Below are 12,999 nucleotides of genomic sequence, written 5' to 3'. Positions count from 1 at the left end.
GTCTAACATTAATTTAGTTTATATTTACCTTGAACTATTACAAATTTTCACTTAGTATATAATGTAGCATCTTCAAAATTCAATTTAGATTAGGGTTAGACTTAGCTTTTTGTATATCCTAATACTAATGCTAATCCCTAAACCTAATTCTAGATTCTAAACCCTAAACCCCATAATCATAAATATTTTTGAAATTAAACAAAATTCTACAGGAAAACTACAAGTATGAAGAGACTAAACTAGCTTACACCCCTTTTAATTCAAAAACTCTTCCATTAGAGTATCCCAATATCTTGCAAGAAAACTAGAAACCATAAGATATACAAAAATCATAATATTTGAGAATCCATAACAGTACCATGAATGCCCACAAGGGTCAAGTGCTAAAGAAGTTAACATAAGAAAACTAAAACTTAAGAACTAATTCTCCTTATTCTTCTCATTTACCTTCAGTTTATCTAGAAGTAGTTGGAGCTAGTCATCCACTAGGAACTTGTAGAGAGAGCCCATGGTGTCCACTCGCACCACCAAGGTGAGACCTTCATTCTCCGCATGCATAAGTTGGAGGGTAGAAGTAGCTGAATGCATCACCCTGACCGCAAGCCTGGTAACCTCATTGAACCTCTGCTCCAGAATCTCTTAACTCTCTTCCATCTTGGTTTGTCCTGATCAGTGGGAAGGGGCGGTGGTGGGGGAGAGGGGAGTGGAGCTTACTAGGTGCCTATTTACCATTCCCAATTAGCTGCAAGGGAGAGGTGACAGTTTCACGTGGCTCACTCCCCTGACATTTTCAAGGGTTTTGTTCTTCTAGGTATTAGAGACATGTGATGGGAGGAGGCTCAAATGACTATTTGTCCTCACCCTTTCCGTCACTAATAGTATTCTCCTCCTCATCCATTTACCGCTTCCCACAAAAGAGCTAGGGGAGCTCTCAAGTTTGGGCCCAAGGTCCACATCACCCATTTTTTCGATCCCTCTATTGTTAATGAAACTGAGCACGTGCGTGGAAAAATTGTTTAGTCGGTATCACAAATCAATAAAACTCGTCAAATTTACATGTAATGATAGATATATTTGTAATTCAAACTCAAAATAATTAAAGAGAGGCAATGGTCAACATTAATATATTCTCTCATTTAGAAATCAAGTCTGAACAGATACCGAATTTTGGATTTTTCTCAAGCTGTTCACCGTTTTATAACCAAAAAAGTCCTTGAGAGCTGCCCCGACATTGTGAGAGGAGAACGACTTTCCTGCAGGATGGACGCCATGTTTTCTCGCCTTCTCTTTCTCATTATCATAATCCTCTCCTCATTTGCAGGTCACATATTTTATAGAAAATTGTAATTAAAAACTTCCCTCATTCTATTGTGAGAAATATATTAAACAAATTAATTTAATACACAAAATTCTCACAACCTTAAAACTAAAATCTTTACCCGGCACTTAAAAAATGCTCCGCACAAGAAGGTGCTGAGTGCCAGTTTTACTCAGCACGTGAAGGTGCCGAGTGCCAGTTATTCTCGGCACTTGAAGGTGCTGAGTGACAGGGAACAGGTGCCGAGTGAGCTCGGCACACAAAGGAAAATGCAGTAGATGTCGAGTTAGCTCGACACTCAAAGAAGACAATGGATGCCAAGTAAGGTCGGCTCCAACTAATAAAATTTATAACTTAGAAACAATCTAATGTGAATGCTTTCACGATTAAAACCAAAGAGCCGAGCTTTAACCTTTCAACAAAGTTTCTCAAATATAATGAATAGAAGAGGAAGAACAATAGATTCAAGTATGCCTACTTTCTTTTCTATTCAACTGAGATTTAAACTATTACAAAATTTGGGAGCATTCGGCTTCAACCAGAAAATCCTAAAATAACCCTAAACTGATAATACTTCAAACTTCAATAAACTTTTAAACTTGCAACTCTAATGGCTGCATACAATGGATCAACAACGGATGGATCTTTAAATAAATGCCCTGTATATAACTAAGTGATCTCAGAACTTAATGGAATCAATAATGGATGAATGGTGCCAACAAAATGTAGGCCCTTCACGATTCCAACTACTCTTTTAACATTATTCAGAGTTGAATAGAGATACTTTCATAATATATCAGTTGTAAAGAAACTAAATGTTTTTAATTTCTATTTTATTACAATAAATGACTTATATAACATGATAAGATTATATATTACAATCAAATATGCATTACAAATTTCTATAATTAAAATCTATTTGATTGTGATTATTTTAACTCTTTCATTAATCTAAATAGTTTATCTAATATTTTCAATAAAAAAGATTTAGAACATTAATATAAGTAAATTTATTATTTAACAATTATGATTAATATGAATTATATTATTGTATCTATGACTTGATATAATAGTAGATAACTTGTATTCTTGAAAGAGGTCATAAGTTCAAATCTTATAGAAATAGAATATGCATACATATATTCTTCTTTCAAAACAAGTTAATTGTCTCCCATAACAAATATAAGAATCAGCCCAAACAAAATAAAGTCTAAAATAAATAAATATCCAAGCACTCTTCAACATAGAAAATCCAAAATCTCAAAATACAAAGTGGATTTGCCTAAGTAAATCTTAACATTTGTAGTTCCAATGTATAAAGTCTTCTTCTATGTAAATTACATGATTGGAGTTCTTCAATGCCATCATATTTCATGGATACAAAACATTAAGACTCATTACATTAAGTTCTTAATATATTTAATTTTGATCAACTTTTATATATTTAATTTTGACCAACTTTTCCATATCTAATTGTGATCAACTTTTAGGAGTGTATTCCCTTGTACCTCTTGTATTTTTCCTTAATGCCTACGAAGGTGGTAGATATCCTAGAAAAATCCAAAAGAAATTTCTGTGGTTAGGAGTTGAGGAAAAGAGGGAATTGGCTCTTGTCAATTGGAATCAAGTTTGCAAACCCAAGGTGAATGGTGGCCTACGTTTTTGAAATCTCAAAAGTCTGAATAATGATCTTGTCTCTAAGATAGGTTGGTTAACTTTAGAAGGAGCTAAAGATTGGACGAAAATCCTAAGTGCTAAATACTTATCTTGTGAGCCTTTTTGTTCATATCTTACCAAGAACAACCCCAATGGTAGCTCTATCCTATGGAAGACCATTCTAAAAACCAGAAGCCAAATTAGAAGAGGTCATCAAACCCAATAGGAAATGGTAGAAAAAGTCTATTCTAGGAAGAAGTTTGGAAGGATGAGGTGTCTATCAAGGAGATAGTGAATGACCAGGGTTTGATTGACTAGTTGAAGGTGTATGTGGGGGAGAAAGTGGAAAACTACTTAGAATGAAAGAATGGTAATGCCAGATGGAAGTACCTTATTAACTTGTGTCATACCCAGTGGAAGGCCAAAAGAATTAGATATGTTAGCAAAGAGGTCATTAAGAACATAGGTTGTTTACCATTAGATCAGGGGTTGTCAAGTTTACAATCAAACTAATATATATGTTTTGTGACTAAGGTTAGTTTGTGAGAAAATTTTCATTTCTACACTCCTTAGGTCACCCAACTATTAGAATCATCAATGAGAGTCAATGGAGGATGTTCTTTCTCGTTTGGAGATTTTTCAATGATGTAATCTAGAAGAATATACATAAAATTTGTAAGTATTGTAAGTTTTTGATAATCTAAAATCAAGAACATAAAAATATTTGAAAATTTAATACAAGCATAAGCCGGAGTCGATGGTTTGATTAACCTACAAATGCATGTGCATATATGTTTATCTTTCACTAATTTGAATTTTCAAATAAAGAACTGGTAGGGTAGAAATCACAAAAAGTTCCATCATTTTGACATTTTCACCTTTGAGTCAGCAATATTTGTTGCTTTCACTCATCAATAGGTCTTAGGAAGACAAGTATCTCACAAATCAAGTATTTAGTTGATCAGTTTTAAGCTTTTTCTTCTTTAAAGAAGGGCATCCTTTACAACTCTGAACATGAAATATTTTTTTAGGACTAGCATAAAATTGCATAATTTTTATTATTATTTTAATTTAAATATATCGACAAGATATTCTCATGTATGTTTTGTTCATTTGTTGAATGTTTTATTCCATACTATGGATGGTAGCAAACTCACACTTTTTGTATCAAGGTTTAGTTCTTTCCTAACTAGATTATATTTGATAAGAAACCATTGACATCTGAAAACATGCATTAGTTAAGCTAATTCAAGATGAACATATTTGATGGAAGTAGATGAAACACAAAATATATCATTTCTTGATATTCAAAAAAATTACCATAAGTCTAATAAAAAAAAATTCCACTCTAGTCATTTATCTATGTTTCAGAGACATAATAGTTGTTTGAGTCAATCTATTATATTTCTTTATAAGGATAGAATTCTATATATTGGATGGACTTGAATAAAGGTCAGATGGAATAGGATATGTCTGCTAAAAGCCAAAGATTATAGAATAGTACTAAGAAATTTTTGGAATGGCATAACACTTCCTAGATTTTTTATGTTTTTATTGTAGCAAGGTAACAACTATTGAATATAATAAATCAAACATCATTGAAGTAAAACAATATCAGCAACTTCTTTCAACATGTGGTGAGAATTTCACCTTTCAACCTCAATTTATAGGAATAGAGAACTTAAGTTTTCAACAAGAGTGGTTGTACTAAGAAGATCAACAAAAGAAGGAGATGCAACTCAAAACAATGACTGAAGACCATGGGAGAGCTAAGTTTCAAAGGCCATAATGGATCTTCCTTTCTTTGAATTGTATGCATTTCGTTAGAAAATGTCTCATAATTAGCATCCTCATAGGTTAATGTCTGGTCTACCAACAGTGGTAGGGCAATTAATCATGGGTGGCCCATCCCACACTCCAATATCTTAATGTCATCAACTTGCTAGAATAAGCCCTTTAGAAGAGTAGGGGCCCACATGAACAATCCCCCCGCCTAGTGCACTGGGTCCTTAGAATAGTAGGGTAGTGGTCATCGTTACCATAGTCTATCAAATTCACATAAGGTTAAATAATACATTAATGAATCATAGTTCCTTCTTGATTAAGCGACTAAGAGGAAGATAATCAATTTGTTTTTGATATATGTATATAAGTGACAAAATAAAAAAAGCAATTTATTTTTTATATGCATTCTTCAACATCGTTGTCTTGGTAGGACCATCCCATGCAGCTCCACGTCTCTCACCTAGTTTTCTAATGCTATGTAAACCCCATGTACAAGCATACACAAGGTATGAGAACCATTGCATAATGTTATCAAATATAGACGATGCACACATAGTATTTGACATAATGTTTGAGCTAAAAGAGAGGTGTTTTACCTACTATTTGACATAATGTTCAATAGAAAAGTGAGATGTTGAACATAATTTTTATATATTATAATTCATATTACAATCTTTTAGAAAATTGACTGTCATGTCATAAATTAAACAATCGACATAACCTTGAACCTAATACAAACTATACTTATTACATATCTAATATTAGGTAGTATCTCAGCCATCAAATGGGTTTTGGCACTAAATGGCAAATGGTGGACGACCAAGTCAGCGGTTGGGTTGTTTGAGATTTAATCTAAAGTTCTATTTTATTGTTTTATTAATAAGAGTTTGAGGTATTAATTTATTAATAAAGTTTTTTAGGATTGTCACTAATCTAATTATTATTATTTTTATCATTTAATCATTTATAAGTGTCATATGGTCATATTAGGTTATAAATTTATAAGTTTCTTAGTGCTGGGTAATCATTTTAAATTCATTGAAATTCGTAACTATACTTAGTTAGGTACGTCTACCCTCAATTTTTTTTTGTAATCATCCTTTAAGCTTCTATTTTAAGTTTTTTTTTGCAGATTCCTTAGTAATTCAATAACATTTTTGCATCAGTTTGATTCCTTATGTTGCAGGATTATTATTCCTCTAATGTTTTCTTGTAGGACTGCATTATTATTCACCTGTTACAACATCTATTCTATGTTATTCTCTAACAAGTTATTTTTTACTCTAGATTAATTTTTTTCAAAATATTATCCAAAGTCTCATGAGGGAAGAATAATTATCATTACTAATGCTTTCATTTGCAGCATTGCCTTAGATAAAGAGAAATCTCTACTAACAAGAGAAGTCATTCCTAATCAACAAAGTTAAAACATCTTTTTATGTTAAAATGAATTCATGGGTCCTTAATACAAGCAATTAATTCAGTACTCTTCATATTTTCATTAGTTTTTTTCAAATAAAAATAAGTACATAAATGTTTCTTTTTTTCTCTCTCCTTCTATCATAATTAAAACTTAAACCTATTGCATGCCTAGCCTTTCTTTAACCCTTTCCTCTAGACCCCCTACACCTAGTTTGTAGAACCTACCGACTTCACTATAATCCCTATGTTGTCATCCCCAGAAGAGCCCCTCATTTGAGGATGAACCCTTTGATTTTCACAGTATCGGACCACCACTAAGATTGTATCAAATAATGTATATGCCCTAGCCACCATATCTATTGGTAGGAGCCCTGCAATATGAATAATTTCCCTTTCAAAATACATGTGATTCCTTAGCCACAACCCTATTCTCATAGTATCCAAAAGGATCATTCATGCCATATCCTCATCAAACTTCTTGATGGGAATAATTCCTCCCACCCATGCCTTTGAACCATGCAACATATAACCACTGATTGCTTCATCCAATACAGTTGCATTCACAAAAGATGGATTGATACAGATCTCTTGAATCTTCATCAATGTCTTGTACTCAGGTAACATATCATATATGTTTGAGTACAATATGGGCAATACTTGAGTTTGATAGATAGGTCATGGTGCCCTTGGCCTCAACACCCCATCTCCTATTATGCTCCTTATCTCTCCAGGCATTGTCTGAAATAGTTCATCAAAATCTCTCCTCAGGTATGTTGACTCCAGTGGAGATTCCCATGTTAAAATAGGAATCATCACTCGGAGATTCAACACTTTGTGATCCATTTCCTCTCTAAAACCTGCATTCAAAATTCATAAAAAAATATGTGTTTTTTCATGACAAAAAGATACTTTTGCATACTCTACTTTCATATACTTTACCTTCACCTTGAACTAGCTCGGCTAAAGTTTTTTAGTAAGACTCTAAATGCTTCTCTCAACTTCATTCTCTTTGTTTGCAACTTATAGAAGTTTTTTTTCCTTTTCTATTCAATTACACTGTTGACTGTCCAATGCATGTTAGGGGATTCCTTTTGTCTTACTTGTAACTGTCTATTCTAGTTATATTCCTTTGTAATTGCTAAACTTCTATCATTGCTTTAACCTCTTTGTTCATGTATGCACAAAAATCAATTTTTTTTTAATTGTTCATGTAATATGCTTTTTCGGCTTTCATCATTTTGAAATTTCAGTTATGTTATTTTTTAACAAAAAAAGAGTACTCTATTTGCTTTGGCAGTCATTCCTAATGATCATGCATTTCTTTGATTGTGATAGATTTTGTTATTTCAATTTATCAAAAATTACTATTTAGACATTTTTTCTTTATTCAAAATATTCATTCTACTTGATATATATTTTTATAGAAGGATCCTATCAATGCTTTTTAAAGGTAAATATTGTGACTTATCATATATTTATTTAAGTATATATGGGTGCACACATATATACCCAAATAAATATATAATGTTATTTATGACTATAATGATTCATAAATTGATATATACCTTCACAAAATGAATTAAGTACTCATGTTTACCCTCAATGGAGTTTTCTACCTGATATCCATATTTTGTTTAGTTTTTATTGATCTTCTTTGGATCTCTACATTTACCTTAATTCTGATTGGATTATGAGTTATCTTATACATTTACCTTCATTGTGATATTTTGATGTGCACTTAGTTGCACTTTTATGCTTTTATAGCATCATTCTATGCCCATGTTGGCACTTTATGGTTTTATACCATTGATCTACATGATTTATATGATTTTTTTTTGAGTTACATAGGGAGCCAATTTTTCAAGGTTAACAATGTAGGTCCCCTCAGTATAACCGATACATAGTTTCCTTATCTGGCCCATGGAGTATCCCTCCATCCTATATTGGTATGCACTCATTTTATATGGAGTTTCCCTCCATTTGATCCTATCTGTTCCACTTTGATAGGATAATATCTTTATGGAGTTTCCCTCCATTTAGTTGTATTTGTTCCACTTTGAAAGATTGATATTTATATGGAGTTTCCCTCCATGTTGTTCCATTTTGTTCCTCAATGAAGAGGATGTTATTATTGGAGTCTTCCCCTCCAAATTCAAATGATTTGATCCAATTTGAAGGCAATATGTTGTTAAATCCTCATAATCCATTCCTTTGAGTATCCTAACAAAAATCATGATAATACTAATTTGATCAACATTTCTCTCTTTTTACTTTATTTTCATATATTAATGTGATAATGATCTGCATACTTTATTGCTTAGATCATGAGTTATGCATGTTATGGATTGATCACCCATTAACTTGCAGTGGGATGATTCATTAAGTGGACTGTCTATATCCACATGATTGATGCAATGTTGATGCAAGTATCATTAGTTGGCCTTGTCTGTGGTCATTGGTAGATTAGTACAATATACTTTTCATGAGATCATTGATCAAAATGTTTTGTGCTTATTGAAAATATTTTGAGCATATAATATCTTGATATTAGGTTATCTCCATTACTTTGTGGTAACATGTTTCTCTATGAGAGTTTTATTATCCTTATTCAAAAAGGATTTCTAATTTGAATATAAGATGAAATACTTCTTGTGGATAGTTATCTTGTTTCTTGTGTCTATGTTTTTCAGGTAATCCATCCAAGCACATACAAGACAGTATTATTTGGTGTACTTCAATGACCTATCCACTTCTCACTTGGCTTTACGAAGATCTACCTACACTCACATGAGACCTTTTACATAATTGAAGACATTCTCAATGATCAAGTTGCTGCTATTTAGAATTTCATTGTAAAAGTTGGGTTTAATACCCTTTGATGTAATTTCCCAAGTAAAGATTAAAGGGGGGTGTTAGAATTGGTAATCTTTCCTTGGTTGTATTTACTTATTAAATGGGATAAACCAAGGTATCCCTTATGTTGTTTGTTCTCTAGTCCACATGTGAGGACAAGTCTTTTGTGTAACATACCCTACTAATTCTACCTTGAATTTTTTAGTTTTGATTCAACAGCATTTTGTCAAACAGTTGGTGTGCAAAGTCTGATTTATAATTTCTGAGTTCTTGTTCAGATGTTATAATACTTCTCTGCCAAACAATGACCATATGATCTGAAGAATAGCAAGGACAAATATCTTGGCACTTGAACACTACTACAAATATGCAATGTAAAGAGTTCTTATGGACTGATCCTAAATGTTCCGTACACTTATTCCTCTATTCAAGATATACAAACTTCATATAGCTGTGTACAAAAGTGACTGAGTTTGTAGTGCAAAGACTGTTACACAGTGACTGAATATGCAAAACTCTTTATAATTATGACACCTATACATTCATTGAACTATTATAATCGGGTGTAGAAGAACCTGGAAATAATATGATCGCTGCTGTTCGAAATTTGAGGATGGATGTCCAGTTTAGCAACCCATCTAATAGCTGCTCGGTTAGGGTATGAAATATGACCTCCAAGTACACAGAATGAGGATTGTTCATGCGCACTATTCACATGCACTGTTCACGCGCACTGTAGCAGCACTGTTTACCCACAAACCTGCTCCAAATCTCACCTCCAAATCTGCTGTCCATGCTGTTCAATGTCTGCAATGATATGCCTTTGGAAATGGAACAATTTCAATCTTACCTGTAGCTGAAAAATTGAAGCTGAATGCACACAGTATGAAGCTAATAGATCTTAAATCCCTTGACTCTGTCTTCCAAGAGCGAAAGGATTGTCACCAATGGAGGATTTCGTCTCCAAAAGCCAGCAACCAAACCAACCAAACTAAGCTTGAATTCATCAATCTCTTCATATCTCCACACCCCATTCATGGCTGTATATAAAGTCCTCTTAGAGGGTCGACCCCCACTCCACAAGCAATGTGGGATTAAATCTCATATTTGCATTTTAATATATTGTTTCCATTTATCACTTTAAAATACAAAATATAATAAAGTAACCTTATAATATTAATTTAATTGAAGTTACTTTATTAAATAACTTCCGGCATTAAAATTCCATAGCAAATGATCTCGAAACACCACAAATGATAGCTCGTTAGAAAGAGCTAAGAAAAACACATCCAACCCCATCATCAAAATTATCATCCGGCTAGCCTGGCTGACTTACTAAAAATAGTAAGTCACATTGTAAATGCCTCCAAACGAACTTAGTTGGCCCCAGAACAAAATCGACTAGGCCAAAACACCACAAGATCCCGTCCATGTCCTTGTTAGCCCTCGGGACCACATAGAAGTAGGCTAACGACAACATATATCCAAACTGGTTAAACAGGGGACATTACAGTCCGCCCCTCTTGAAATTGCTTGTCCCCAAGCAATCTCAACTCTGGATGTTGAAGAACCTGCTCTGCCTCCCATGTTGCATCCTCAATAGGTAGGTTCCTCCACTTCACTAGGTACTCCCTGATAGTCCTCCTGCGAAGCACCCTCTCCCGGGTGTCAAGTATAGCTTCAGGAACCAAGATAAGCTTTCCCTCATCATCGAGAGGTGGCAATACTACTGAAGGCACCACATTGTGCCCCAATGCCTTTTTAAGGCGTGACACATGGAACACATTATGCACTTTACTGTCTGCAGGCAGTTCCAACTCATAAGCTACCTCGCCCACTCTCCTGATTACTCTGAATGGTCCATAGTAGCGCGGTTTCAATTTCTCTGTTCCACTCCTCTTGAGAGAGGACTGCCTATACGGCTGTAACATGAGGTACACCATGTCTCCCACCTCAAAAGACCTCTCAACCCTGTGCTGATCAGCATATTGCTTCTGCTGATTTTGTGCCTTTTGCAAGTTTTCCTTCAAGGATCGCATAATGTCCTGACACTCTTGCAAAAGATCCTTGGCCTTAGGCACCCTACTGTCCCCAAATAACAAATCCAAGAAATTAGGAGCATCATACCCGTATAGTGCCATAAAAGGGGACATTTGAATAGACATATGGTAAGAGGTATTATAGCAGTACTCCCCTAGATGTAGCCACTTCACCCAAGCCCTCTGCTGCCCTGCAATATAGTTTCGGAGATATCCCTCAACCCACTTGTTCACTATCTCTGTTTGCCCATCAGTTTGGGGGTGGTAACTGGTACTCGGAGTGAGCTCTGTTCCACATAACTTGAACAACTCCTGCCAAAAGTGGCTCATAAATCTGCTGTCTCTGTCACTGACTATGCTTCTTGGTATCCCATGTAGTCTGAATACCTCTCGAAAAAATAGTTCTGCTGTTTGTGTTCCTGAATACGTAGACGAAATTGCAAAGAAATGTGCAAATTTCGTCAATCTGTCTACCACAACAAAGATACAATCCCGACCCTGTGCCTTGGGGAGGCCTGTGATGAAATCCATGGAAATGCTATCCCACTTCTTCTCTGGTATGGGTAGGGGCTGTAGTAAACCACCTGGAAAGGAATGTTCCTGTTTGTTCTGCTGACATACTTGGCACTCTCTAACAAATTGAAGCACCTCTGTTTTGAGTCCTTTCCAAGTGAAGCGCTCTCTCACCTGCCGATATGTCTTAAAGAATCCAGGATGTCCTGCCAATGGTGAATCATGAAACGCCCTCAAAATCTTCTGCTTCATAGCAGACCCGGGTACTAAATAAATCCTTTCCTTGTAGATGATCAGATCATTTACAACAGTGTATCGGCTATCCTGAATAGTTCCTTCAATAATACTAGATGCCCAACTATCCTTGGCATACTCTGCCAAGATCAACTCTCTCCAATCATCCATGACTATCCCAACAGCAAGCAAATGAGGCCTTCTGGATAAAGCATCTGCGACAATATTTTTCTTCCCTTTGACGTAGACTATGTCGAAATCATAAGCTTGTAACTTACTCACCCATTTCTGTTGCCTGTCATTAAGATCCTTCTGCCCAAGGAAGTGTTTCAAGCTGTTATGATCTGTTTTTACTGTGAATCGGCTCCCTGCTAAATATTGCCTGAACTTAGCTAGCGCGTGCATGATTGCTAGCATTTCTTTGTCATAGATGCTGTAAGTTCTCTCAACACCTCGTAATTTCCTGCTCTCATATGCGATGGGATGTTTGTCCTGCATGAGGACAGCTCCTACGCCCTCTCCCGAGGCATCACACTGCAGCTCAAAAGGCCTGGTGAAATCTGGAATGGCTAAAACAGGACACGTACTCATCAGCTCCTTGAACCTGTCAAAACAATCCTGAGCCCTCTCTGACCACTTGAAACTGTCTCTCCGTGTCAAATCTGTAAGGGGTGCTGCTATCTGTGAAAATCCCTTCACAAATCTGCGGTAGAACCCACAAAGCCCGAGAAATCCCTTGAGTTGTGAAGTGTTCCTCGGCGGTGGCCAATCCAGAATGGCCCTGATCTTGTCTGGGTCAACCCGAACACTTCCTGCACTAATAATATGCCCTAGATAGAGCAACTCTGTCATCCCGAACTCGCATTTACTCATCTTGGCATATAATGACTCCCTCTCTAGAATACTGAGCACTGTATCAATATGCTTCAAATGTTCCTCCCAAGTATGGCTGTATATCAGTATATCATCAAAGAATATCAACACAAAATTCCTCAGCTGATCTCTGAACACTCTATTCATACAGGACTGGAAAGTGGCGGGAGCATTAGTCAACCCGAAAGGCATGACTAAGAACTCAAAATGTCCGTAGTGGCATCTAAAAGCTGTCTTCTCCACATCCCCCTCTCTAACCCGTATCTGGTGGTAGCCAGATCTCAAATCAATCTTAGAGAAGTAGCA

The sequence above is a fragment of the Cupressus sempervirens genome, chromosome 5 (assembly GCF_028749045.1).
Source record: "Cupressus sempervirens isolate cs-2001-9-10 chromosome 5, ASM2874904v1, whole genome shotgun sequence".
Classification (NCBI taxonomy): Eukaryota; Viridiplantae; Streptophyta; class Pinopsida; order Cupressales; family Cupressaceae; genus Cupressus; species Cupressus sempervirens.
The sequence above is the reverse complement of the archived record's forward strand: the minus strand, read 5'-3'. Positions refer to the sequence as shown.